Genomic DNA, 13,943 nt, shown 5'->3' on the forward strand with positions numbered 1-13,943 from the left:
GGTAAATTAGCCATAAATTTTCTTTTGATAGATATCTATCTTTTGATAGATAAAAAAGAAAACTATAAAGCAATATATACCAATGAATTTGGGGATTAAAGCCAAATATCTGTTTTCTAAATATAAAAAGTCCAAATGTGAAAGAAATTTGAGAATAAAACGTTTATTCCTAAGTGTAGTAAACATTCACTATTTAAGGAAAAACTAGCCTATAGCTGTGAATATACTCTACAAGCAATTTAAAAAGCCAATTATGTGTACGTATGCTTGGTAAATGAGACTGAATGAATTACATCTACAAGCTTATACACATAAATTATAAAATTTAATTGTTTCTGGAAGAGGCTCTAACCTTATTAAGCATCATGATTCGTGATGTTAGTGCCCACAAAATGCATCTTTCAAGACTTATTTTGATTGATATCTAACTCATAAAAGAGTGATCTTTTATACACTAGGACAGAGTATACTTTATAGCTCAAACCTAAAAAAATATCATGAAATTGCTCTTTTGCTCTCATTAAATGGGACCCACCAATTCTTCCAAAACCAGTAAATATTCACTGCTACAGGTATTTGCTTCCTCGTCTGGAAAACGGATTAATAAAAAAATGTCCTCTTAGAGTTTTTATGAAGAACTTTATGTAGATCTTCATAAAATGAATAATGAAAGTTGTGCCACGTTCGCTGGCGGAACACTTGCATCAATATTAAGGCGAGAAGTAGTTCACAAATCATTTAACTATGACAGTGATAAGGCAGCTATTGTTTTCTAAATTCACTAGGACCATCTGTTTGCCTACTAAGTGCAAGGTCTTTCACATCAAGCTACAGGAATGGTTTTCCTAGATTGTACTGTAGGTTGGAACCCTCAGCCTTGTACAACAAAGTGTAATAAAATGATTCAACTTCGCTCACATCACAATCTAAGAGAAAATTGTCCGAATTCATATTTTCTCAACAGAATTTGCTAGAAAACAGGGCAGATGTGCTCATCCATACCGCTGTTTGTTCTGGATGAGAACTCAGTGCTTCCTGAATGAGCTTCTAATACAGAAACTCATCATGGAAAAGCTGTTTCAATTCTGTCGGTTCAGAAGATGCTTTAAAGGTTGCCTCTTCCAGAGCAATATTTACAGATGTCCTGGGAAGGTGACACACTGCAGGGACCCTGAGGGCAGGGGACAATACGTCAGTGGAGGTGGTCAGAGAAGATCTTATGGCTGCTTGGGGAAGCAGAGGGCAGAGAATTTGAAGCCGCATGAATTTACGAGGCACTCCGTGAAGGTTGGCGGAGAGTCTTAAAAGGATGCAGTAGGATCCTTGCAGATGGGGAGGGAACCTAGGCAAACTTGTCCTCCTTTCTAATTTTACATGACTCCAGATAAACAACTGAGTTGATAACATGCTGCATCCCCTAACTCAGGACCCCAAGTTCCTCATTCCAGTTTAGAGAAAGTGTAAAAGATTAACACACATTTGCTAGAATTCATCTCTTCTGTTTCTGCTGGTTATGCCATCTTCCCGGTTTCAGCATTATCAACTTTTTAAAATATAAATTTCAATTCATGTACACTTGATAGAAAGATAAGAAAAAGTGATCACAGACACCGGGATAGAGGGACCTTTGTAATTTCAAGGATAAAATCAGTCATGTATCCTGCATTCCCAGCATTTTTCCTGCAAAATGGATAAGATCATGTTCACTTCCGGGGAAACGTAATAGCAAAAGGAAATCACAGCACCCAGAACCCGACGAAGCATAGATAAGATCCAGGTTCTCAAAGGAGCAGGGTGCCTGGATGATGGTTGTGTTGGTCATGTGACAACACAACTGACGCTCTACGTGCACACAAACTGCTGATCCTTTCTGGTCCCCCAATTACCCTAACCCCATCTCCACACCCCCAATACAAGTAGGACATCAGGATGGCCGGATTTGAGGCCTCTGTGGGAGAAGACGTCTTCCACTTCAAAGTCTCGCCCCAAGTGGTCTCGATAAGGCATTTGCAAGTCCTGTCCTACTCATGTCTTTGAGCTAGAGTCCAGAAAGCCTCTTTTTACGTGAAAGTGCTGGCTGTGAATGCTTCTGCTTTTGAATTCTTATACTACTTTGCCATTCTCTCAGACCAAGGAACAGATTGATTTATTTAAAAGACCCATCTTAAGGGGAAAAGGGGAGGGATAAATTAGGGATATGGGATTAACAGATACACACCACTACGTATACAACAGATAAAAACAAGGACCTACTGTATAGCGCAGGAACTATATTCAATATCTTATAATAACCTATCATGGAAAAGAATTTGAAAAAGATTATATATATATAAAACTGAACCACTTCTCTGTACATCTGCAACTAATACAGTATTGTAAATCAACTATTAAAAAAGTTCAATAAAAAAAGGTTTTAAAAATTAAAAGACCTGTCTTGTTCAGAAAAGGTTTAAAGAGGATGAAACATGTATCATATTGATAAAGAAGTAGAGACCAGAGATGAAGCATGTTGGGACGTGGACAGATATCTCATATTTGCACCTTCTCTCTACTGGTTCCACAAGCTACTTCCTGTGTGACCATGGACCATTACATGCCTCAGTTTCCATATCTATAATGTAGGGATAATAACGTGACTGCATCAGTGACTCACTGTAAGAATTAAATGATAATACACATCACACACATAGCAAGCTATCATCTTCCGAGGACAAAATAGGTTCTCAGTAAATTTTCTAGGTATTAATAAATTGCTATGTTTTCTTACATATGTATTATCTCCTCGATTAGATCTGAAATTATGCAAAACCAACAAAATGTGATTGGCTACTTTCAAGAATACCGAGTAGCAGTAATCAGAAGGGAAATAAAACGAGAAAGAAAAGATATTAGATTAAATGACAAGTATACAAAATGTATTTGGTTAAGAAGATCGTTTGTTGAGAAATGATTATGAGATGATTAATGTTATTATAGATTGCAGAACTATCATTACAGATTTGGAGTTAGTGGAAACAGAATGCCTTAATGTAGGGGATTTGGGAAATTGTAGTTTGGTGTTATACCTGAAGATGCAGGAAAACTAGGAAGGGAAAGTTTCAGAGTTTTTATAATCTTGTAAACATAAGAACAAGGTGAGCCATAGACACAGTTGGAGACTAATTAAGCAAATGGAGCAGAGACGGCTTTCCCAGGCTCGGGATACCATATGGAGCCGGGCCACATGCAGAGGAAGCAAAGAATAAATGGGAACGGAGCAACAAGCAGATGGGTGAGGTCCACCTTGGGTGAAGGTTGGTGGTGGAGTTGGGAAGGGAGTTATGCAATCAACAAAGGACAGAACCCCAAGGGACACCCTTGGCTATACTCAACTTGTCAAATCCGAACCTTCTGGAATCCTGCAGACCTGCCAACGTAAGTAAGATAGGTGTCTGGGAATCCACATCACCGCAGCTTTTCTGCTAGGCCTCAAGATGCAATGAAGGCAGCTGGGATTAGGACAGCTTATTCTTTCGGAGGCTTTGGTCAGTTGGATGGCTTCTGGCAATTTTCACATCTTGAAATTTGGATCATGTCCCTTGCTGCCATCAAAGGGTGAGACCCAACCTAAAGAGAGTAGGAGGGGGGCTTCCCTGGTGGTGCAGTGGTTGAGAGTCTGCCTGCCGATGCAGGGGACATGGGTTCGTGCCCCGGTCCGGGAAGATCCCACATGCCGCGGAGCGGCTGGGCCCGTGAGCCATGGCTGCTGAGCCTGCGCGTCCGGAGCCTGTGCTCCGCAATGGGAGAGGCCACAACACTGAGAGACCCGCGTACCACAAAAAAAAAAAAAAAGAGAGAGAGTAGGAGGGGTGGGTGGGAATCCAGCATGCCTATGCCTGTTCAATCCAACTTCAGATAGAAAAAACATCTGCTGCTTGGGTCCATTGCTTTAGAAACTCTAGGATGGTCCCAGGTTAAACGCTGAGCTCCGAGTGGATCCTAAAATAAACTTGGTCTCCTAACTCTGTCCCTTCTGATTCTTGCTAGGTAACCATCCCAAATCCTTAAGGCGATCGTAACACCTGAAGTGACCCCATTGTGTCCATGCTCAATGTCTTATCACAAGATAACTTCACAATACAAAGAGGACCTTTTCTGTCAAACAGGAATATAAACTGTGCAGATCTGTGCTCATAGAGGGAGACATTTATTAAAACGCATTTAACTTTGGGCATTTATTGGATCTTTATCAAAAGATGTTCCACTTCTCTGAGTTTGATCATCTACCTTTGGTAACAAGTTATTATAGCAAAAGTGCTCTTACTTGATCAGTGGAGGGTAGAAACGGGTACCAGGGATTCCATAATTTTACCATCACATTAAAACAGGAAGTTGGTGCTACGTGATCAGATCCCACTGGGGTAGAAAACAGTCTATAACATGAACCAAGAGAGCCTGGGTCACATCACTGGGGTCATCAAATGTCACATAATAAGCACGGGCAGGACACTTTGGTTTCAACCAAGGATCTAAGAGGGTTTTAAAAAAATTAAACGGTGAAAATCTCAAAACAGCCCAAAGAGTAACAGTATTATTAATTCTGTAAACCTTGCAATGTAATCTATTCAGGTCAGTATATGATTTCATCCTGAGTCATTTACATATATATAAATGTTAATGTGTGTGTGTGTATATATATATATATATATATATATATATATATATATATATATATAAATCCCACCTTACTATATTCTCTTCCAGGATGAGTTAAAACATCAGGATAAAATGAATAACTATGAATAAATTGAACTTCACTTAATTAATTCAAGATTATCATTAAATATTAACGAACATGAAAGTGTGATTGCTGAATATTTCAACACCCATCACGCTAAATGTGCGAAAATATCTCTCTTCTCGCACTTTATACTTTCTTCATGTGACTGTGTTGTTTTTCTTAGTCATTTTGCCTAAAGTGAGTATTTATAAAATGTCTTATTCTGACATCCCCTTGCAATACTGTCCATTTATTTCTAACAGAAAAATATTAGACCCCAAATCACAATAAAAACCACCTTTGAATGCTAATATCCACCCACCAGATTGGCAAAAATTAAGAAGGCTGGTGACACTAAGTGTTGGCAAGGACTTAGAACACTGGGGACTCTGAGATGCCACTGGTGGGAGTCCCAAGTGGCACAGCCACTTTACAAAACAGCTGGGCATCATCTTGAAAAGGTGGGACACTGCCCAGCCCAGCCTTTCCCAGAGATTTATCACGAGACATGCCTAAGAACGTCTGTGGCAGCCTGGTTGGTGACAGCAAAAACAAACAAACAAAAGCGACTGTCAAATAAACCAAATACACAAAAATGAGAGAAGAGATGAATGAACTGTGCATAGCTGGAGTTTGCACATCACTGCAACAGACTGACCACGTCCGTCAGCGTGGCCGGATCTTCAGAGCATACCGCTGGATAGAAAAAGCAAGGTGCAGAAGAATACGAACACTTTGCTGCCATTCTGATCAAGTTCAAAAGCAAGCACAATTTTTAAGAAATAGATGTTTAGCAATAATGCATATAATGGTCAAAGAATAAAGCACAGAGAATACAGAGAGGAAAGCTCCACAGAGTAGTTCACTGTGGAGGATGGAGGATGGGGACCGAATGCAGGAAGCCGAGGGCATGGGGAGCCTCTCATGGCTGGTGATGAGGCTCTTCCTGTACGTGGACGTCATGTTTGTGGGAGGTGTTAAGCTGTTACGTTTCATATTATAAATAGACATTTAACGATTACAATATTTTTTAAACACACCACTTTAAACCCAAATATTTCCTTTAAGGCTACACATTGTACACCTGAAAAGCAATATTCACTTCTCCCAAATTAAGAGTTCTGGTTTCCATTTCTGAAAGAGTCACTCATTGTTCTGTGACCTTGGACATGTCACTTAATCTCTCTGAGGATCTTCTTCTTTCAGCCTGAAAATACAGGTCGTAAGGAACAATCTCTTGGGGTTTTTCTACGAAATATTCTTATAATTGTATAAATCTCCAAGCCTTCTACCTTAGGCAGTGTTCAGTCTACCTGAATTTAATTCTTGAAAACAAACCCGCAAGAAAAATGTACACGTGTCCGCATGTGTCTGTTCTGAACACTCACTTATTTAACTAAACACAATGTTAATTTCCTCTCCGTTCCTGAGTTCTGCCACCCTAGGATTTAAACTTCCCTCTGGGAATTTAGCAGAGCCAGATGGAGATTTTTTTTTTCTCCTACAGTTCAAGCTAAGATTTGACTTGAAAATCAAAGTGGCGTGCAGCTTTACACAATGGAAATAATACCAACCGTCAATTAGAAGTCAACTCCTATTCCTGGCTTCAACATTTACCAGTTAGATGACTGTGGTTAAAGTCACTTAACTTCTCTAGACCTCAACTTATTCATCTGTAATAAAGCACCAGAAGTGGGTCAAAGCTCTCTGGAAACATTTTCTGTTCCAGCATAGTATAATTCTACCTAATTTTAAGTTTCCTCTTGGGAACGACTTTTTTACCTAATAATCAACTGTTAACAAAAAGTATTCAAATAGCTTGTAGAAATCAAGCACCAAACCAAAACTTCTGAAAACCACGAAGTTCCACCAGGAATACCTTGTTTTTGAAGAGGTTAAAGGAAAATGGGTCCATAGACTGATTGAGACACGTACAAAAATTCTCATTTTCATTTGTTAATCTGATTTTTATAAATATACTAGACATTATTCTAGCCACCGTAGATAGAGCAGCCCTCACACACCTTCCTTCCCTGTCACAACCAAGTAAGTACCTATTCTGAAAGATCCCTGGTGAGCCAAGGGCAACGATACTCTTTATCTCTTTGACAATTTAATCTGTAATCGCAACAGAACCTGAAAGCATCTTACTTGTTAGAGATCTGGCGACACAAACCCCTACACCCACCTACTTGACTCACCTATTCCTTCTTCAGACATTTCTAGTATATGCTAGTATCAAAGTCTGGTTGGGCTCTAGAAAGTAAGCTCTGCTAAAGAAAACAACAAAGTCAATGATCCTTTGCTGCATATAATAATAAGTTAAATTAAGCTCTTTAGTTTATGTCCCAAAGCTTCTCCACAATGTATATCTTGCCACACACCTTTCATTCCAACCATCACAAATTATTCACCACTATCTAAACACGTTTACCCATTTTGTTTCCTCACCCAGCCCTTGAACTTGAGCCTGGCTATGAGACATCTCCTACAGAGCCCAACCCCAAAGGTATCTCTTCCATCATCTTCTCCATCCTATTTTCTATTTTAGGAATTAAAGCAGGTGCTTTCCCTCCAAAGCATCATGTCCCTATACAACAGCATTTTCCTCTGCTGCTTTATGTCACAGACACTCATCTACACACGTCTCTCCAACAAGTGTGTTATGTCCTGTCTGAATTCTTGACCCACAGAATCTGTCAGCGTGATAAAATGGTTTTTTTGTATCACTAAGTTTTGTAGTGAGTGATTGGCTAAGCAAGAAAACATAACAGTCACGCTAACTCTTCCTCTCTCTCACTTTGTTTTTTGAGCTATAATCTGGTTTTTGAACTTTTTTCCCAAACACTCATTTTTCCTGAATCTGTCCAGATTATAGAAATAGTCTGTACATCACTCTCATACCACTGGGCCTCCATCACCCAGTTCACCCACCCTGGGACCCACATGCTTTCCATTTGTTCCAACAGCATCGTCTGGTGTTCCCAATTCTCCACTTATCTGGGGGATGAATGTTTCTTCTGTTGGTCCTGCAAGAAGTCAGTTCTTCTCAACCAGCTCATGAAGAGACCAGCATGGCAGCAAAGTCTTACACTATGTTGTAGTAAGTACACATAAGATACTGTTGGAACCAGAGGAAGTGGTGTGTAAAACTTCCCGGGAAGCTGTGGGAGGGAAACTTGAGCCACCCTGAGCAATGCTTAGATGTCTGCCAGGCAGAAAAGTAAGTAAGGGCAAACCAAGACGAGGAAACCACAGAGGCCACACAGAGACAGAAACGTGATAAGAGATAACATGACTTGAGGAGTTACATATAAGGCAGCCTGAAGCATACAACTACATACGTGAGGTGGAGGACTGAGAGTTAAGACTGAGACACTATGGAGAACTGAATGGAGGTTTCTCAAAAAACTAAAAATAGAGCCACCATATGACTCAGCAATCCCACTTCTGGGTATGTATCTGAAAAAACCAAAAACACTAATTCAAGAAGATGCATTCACCTCAATGTTCGTAGCAGCACTATTTACAATTGCCAAGACATGGAAACAACCTAAATGTCCATCAACAGAAGACTGGATAAAGAAGATGTATGTGTGTGTCTCTCTCACTCTCTCTCTCTCCCTCTCTCTCTCTCTCTCTCTCTCTCTCTCTCTCTCTCTCTCTCTCTCTCTCTATATATATATATATATATATATATATAGACTCAACCATAAAAAAGAATGAAATTCTGCATCTGCAGCAACATGGATGGACTTGGAAGGCATTATGCTAAGTGAAATAAGTCAGACAGAGAAAGACAAATACTGTATGATATCACTTATATGTTCAATCTAAAAAAGTCAACAAAATAGTGAATATAACAAAAAAGAAGCAGACTCACAGATAAGGAGAACAAACTAGTGGTTACCAGTGGGGAGATGGGGGAGGGGCAATATAGGGGTCGGGGAGGGGAGGCACAAACCACTGGGTGTAAGATGGGCTCAAGGATGTATTGTACAACACGGGCAATACAGCCAATATTTTGTAATAACTGTAAATAGAAAATAACCTTAAAATTGTATAAAAATTACAAATTAAAGCATTAAGGCTGGGAAAGTATACCTGACCAGGTCATAAGAGACCTTAAATGCGGTACTGCAGAGTTGAACTTCATCTAATAGGTCACGAGGGCAAGACATCAAACAAATTAATTTGGAAATTCAGCTAAAAGAAACATTTCAGGGCTTCCCTAGTAGCGCAGTGGTTGGGGGTCTGCCTGCCGATGCAGAGGACACGGGTTCGTGCCCCGGTCCGGGAAGATCCCACATGCCGCGGAGCGGCTGGGCCCGTGAGCCATGGCCGCTGAGCCTGCGCGTCCGGAGCCTGTGCTCTGCAACGGGAGACGCCACAGCAGTGAGAGGCCCGCGTACCGCAAAAAAAAAAAAAAAAAAAGAAACATTTCAAAATGATTTGTCTAATATAACTTCAGAGGATTGTTTGGAGGAGGGTGACTACGAAAACAGAATGAACAGGAAAGGAGGCTCTTGGATTAGCAAAGAAAAATAGACGGTGAAGAGACCAGGTAGGCTGGAGGTTGCTGGCTTGTGGAAGGGAAGTTGATTTGTGAGAATAATAGGTCGGCTGTTACACAATAACAGAGAATAAAGGTGGGCGGTTAGTAAAATTTACGAATGGATGTGAAGAAGTCAAAATAGAAGCCATTTCTCTTTTCACTCACTTGAAAGCTACCTCAGAAATCGCCCAGGTTTCGGACTTGAGCAGTAACTAGGAAGATAATGTACATGCAACAAAAAACACAGTCACATAAAAACACTGACATAAACCTCAGAATAATGGAAATGTATTCTCGTAAAATGAAAAGGGAAGGACTAGGGGGTCTGGAAAGATAACTCCCACAATCCCAGAAAACAATGGACAAGGTAGAAGAGAAGTTCCCAAGTCGATAAAGTTCAAATGGTCACAAAAGAGGTCAGGGCAGTCAGTCATCTCTCAATCCCCACATCAAAGGAGGGAGGGCACTGATGGAAAATCACCATGATTCAGCTGCATCCACCACTGAACTCCGAAAAGAGTTTGGGTATGTTTGAATGCAATCGATCCAGACGTTCTACAAATACATAACTCTTTAATCACAGTCATAAAATCACTCAACAAAAATCTCATTCTGGAGAGATGAAAGCTAGCTGCTTCAATTCTGAAGTCTTTGTTTCACTTCCCTCTCCCAAAACATGAAAAGATTAAACTTGCACCCAGAGCCTGGATAGCGGCAGGTCAGGGAGACAGGAGGTACAACCAGGGAAGCTGCGGACAGGCTTGCAATGCAGAAGAGCTGGGAGGGGCTCATGGCTCAGAGCCGAGTAGATGGACACACAGACACACACAGCTGGGTGGCTAGAAACCAGCAAACTCCAGGAAAGGTGGCCAGAACAAGCAGCCCAGAAGCTCAAAACATGCAAGATGACTTTGGGAGCGAGGAGAAAGTCAGAAGCTCACAGAAACATTTCTAGAAGTAGGCAAGGGTGGAAAGCTCCCAGGGAAGTGGTCTGGAAAGCAGGCGAACATGGCCAAGTTAGGGAAACTCGAGCAACAGTCCCTTGTTTCAAGCAGTGATGTTGTATGTTTTTCCCTCCATGGAAAGTACCAATTCCCAAGCGTGATTGCCTGGGAACTCTCGGCAGAGACATACAAACGTAAGTATTTGGCTGGAGGTAGGAACCTAAGGGCCAATCGTTCTGAAACGTTAACGTGGGTGATAATCACCTAGAGAGCTTGTTAAAATGTGGCTTCTGAGCCCCACCTCCAGAACTGCTGATTCAGTGAGTCCGAGCTGGGCCCAAGTATTTGCATCTCTGACAAGTTCCCAGATGATGCGATGCTGCTGGTCCAGAGACCATACTTTGAGAACCAGTGTCATGGGCCCTCAGTTCTCATCCCTAGACGTGTCCTAGAATCATTTGGCAAGCTTTGTAAATGCTCACACCTGAACCCACCCTACAGGTGAAGATGAGGTGGTCTAGGACAGAGCCTGCGATCGGTATGTTTTCAAAGTTCCCTAGATGTTTCCAATGCCTACACGAGGTTGAGAATTACTGCTATGTGGGGATGTAAAGTTAAACGATGACAAACTAGTTCTGTTTGGGGTATCTTTCTGAAAGGAAGCTGGCTTCTCTCTTTAAACCTAGGGGCTTAAACTCTTTTTTTTTTCATTAACATATTTTTATAAATTTTATTGGAATATAGTTGATTTGCAATGTTGTGTTTGTTTCAGGCATACAGGAAAGTGATTTAGTTATGCATATATTCATTCTTTTTTCAGATTCTTTTTCCATATAGGTTATTACAGAATATTGGGTAGAGCTCCCTGTGCTATGCAGTAGGTCCTTTTTAGTTATCTATTCCATATTTAGTAGTGTGTGTATGTTACTCCCAAGCTCCTAATTTACCCCTCCCCACCATGTTTCCCCTTTGGTAACTGTAAGTTTGTTTTAGAAATCTGTGACTCTGTTTCTGTTTTGTAAATAAGTTCATTTATATCATTTTTTAAAAAATTAGATTCCACATATGACTGATATGTGGGAGCTGGCGGCGGTGGTGGCGCTGGGCGAGGGGACTGGCGCCCGGGGCAGGGGCAGCAGGGGAGGGACTTGGGCCACCATGGACGACAAGGCGTTCACCGAGGAGCTGGACCAGTGGGTCGAGCACCTGAACAAGTGTAAAGAACTTAGCGAGAACCCGGTGCAGACGCTGTGCGAAAAGGCTAAGGAAATTTTAACAAAAGAATTAAATGTGCAAGAGGTCCATTGTCCTGTTACCATCTGTCGAGATGTGCATGGTCAATTCCGTGATCTTATGGAACTCTTTAAAATTGGTGGGAAATCACCAGATACGAACTATCTATTCATGGGTGACTATGGAGACAGAGGCTTTTATTCTGTGGAGACTGTGACTCTTCTTGTGGCGTTAAAGGTGTGTTATCCAGAACACACTACAATATTGAGAGGAAACCACGAAAGCCGACAAGTTACCCAAGTATATGGCTTTTATGATGCATGTCTGCGAAAGTATGGAAATGCCGATGTTTGGAAATAGTTTACAGATCTGTTTATCAGCCACTTACAGCTTTAGTAGATGGACAGATATTCTGCCTCCATGGTGGCCTCTCCCCATCCATAGATACACTGGATCACGTAAGAGCCCTGGATCGCTTACAAGAAGTTCCACATGAGGGCCCAACGTGTGAGCTCTTATGGTCAGATCCAGATGACCATGGTGGGTGGGGTATTTCACCACTCAGGGCTGGCCACACATTTGGACAAGATATTTCTGAAACACTTAACCATGCCAGTGGTCTCACACTGGTTTCTCGTGCTCACCACCTTGGAACGGAGGGATACAACTGGTGTCACGATCGGAACGTGGTTACCATTTTCAGTGCATCCAATTACCGTTATCGTTGTGGGAACCAGGCTGCTGTCGTGGAATTAGATGACACTTTGAAATGTTCCTTCCTTTAGTTTGACCCAGCACCTCGTCATGGAGAGCCTCATGTGATCCACTGCACCCCAGACTACTTTCTGTAAATTCCTCCTGGGAAAACCTGCCTTTGTATGTGGAAGTACACCTGGCTTTAAAAAAAAAAAAAATAATATATATATATATATATACACACACACACACACAAAACAAAACCAAAAAAAGCAACAGTAATCTATGTGTTTCTGTAACAAATTGGGATCTGTCTTGGCATTAAACCATATCATGGTTTAACTGTGCCATACTAATGATGAGCACTTAGCACAACTTGAGACTGAGATTAGTTCAACGCTATGCTCTAGATCGGCCGGTCGTAACAGTTTGCCTGCTGGATTTGTAGCAACCATTTTCCTTGGAACTGTTCAGGCAAAAAAGATAACTAACTCCATCTACTTTTGCACTTACTTGGAAATTTTAGTTAGAGTGTTTAACTGACATGGATAAATAGGGCTGGATTTTTATTTTTAAGAAAAATTCACAAGCTAACTTCCACTTAATTCATTACCGTTTATTTTATTGAAATGTATAATTAACTGAAAGAAAGATTCTTAGGGGTACGTTGTCATAACATTTAAAGAGGTTTCCCTTCATTTAAACTAAATTACTATCTTATGTTGATTTGCATATTTCTGTATATTTATCATGATAGTACTTGCATTCTATTTGGTGTACTGAGCAAATGAACTTTCCATTTTAAACAAAAATAAAGGCGGGGGTGGGGGGCTTCCCTGGTGGCACAGTGGTTAAGAATCCGCCTACCAATGCAGGGGACAGAGGTTCAAGCGCTGGTCCGGGAAGATCCCACATGCCACGGAGCAACTAAGCCCATGCGCCACAACTACTGAGCCTGAGCTCTAGAGCCTGCAAGCCACAACTACTGAGCCCACGTACCACAACTACTGAAGCCCGTGCTCCACAACAAGAGAAGCCAATGCAATGAGAAGCCTGCACACAGCAACGAAGAGTAGCCCCCACTTGCCGCAACTAGAGAAAGCCTGCACACAGCAACAAAGACCCAATGCAGCCTAAAATAAACAAATTTTTTTAAAAATGACTGACATGTGGTATAAACATATAATGGAATATTACTCAGCCATAAATTTTTTTTAATAAAACAACTACATAATGCCATTTGTGGCAACATGGATGGACCTAGTAACTCAGACAGAGAAAGACAAATATCCTATGGGCTTAAACTCTTCATGGGGTCCAATAATGGATATGTTTAACTAAAGCACTTACAGCTCCTGCTCAGTCAAAATCTTATTGATACCAACAAAGTGTTTAGGTAACATCATCAAAAATTTATAAACCATCATAGAAGGCTCGATTTATCTTTTGGAAACAAAGGAGAAATCACTAACAATGGAAGGAAGATGTTGGTTTTCTCCATTCACACTGCCAGGACTTAGAAGAAAAACAAGTTTTCCAAAACAACGATAAAGCAGCCCAGAGGAAAATCCAATAAAATTGCCAAGGAATGACAGTGCTCTAGGAACAGATGGACTGGTTCCTTTCTGAAATTTTATGAAGAATATCGATGAACTGAAACATTGACAAAGATATTTAATGCAACCTTATAGGGAAAGTAATCAAATCTCTTGGAACATTCTAGCCAAGCGAGATGCTTGAATGCAAGGACAATGAA

General features: G+C 40.9%; 1 protein-coding gene and 1 pseudogene across 9 annotated transcripts in view; one reads left to right on the forward strand and one right to left on the reverse strand.

Annotated features, from left to right (window-relative positions):
• Window positions 1-13,943, reverse strand: part of DLGAP1 (DLG associated protein 1) — a 1,249,429-nt gene that overhangs the window by 807,499 nt on the left and 427,987 nt on the right. The window lies entirely within an intron of this gene.
• On the forward strand, window positions 11,412-12,400 carry LOC137204138 (serine/threonine-protein phosphatase 2A catalytic subunit beta isoform pseudogene; annotated as a pseudogene).

This window comes from Pseudorca crassidens, chromosome 12, assembly GCF_039906515.1.
Source record: "Pseudorca crassidens isolate mPseCra1 chromosome 12, mPseCra1.hap1, whole genome shotgun sequence".
Taxonomy (NCBI): domain Eukaryota; kingdom Metazoa; phylum Chordata; class Mammalia; order Artiodactyla; family Delphinidae; genus Pseudorca; species Pseudorca crassidens.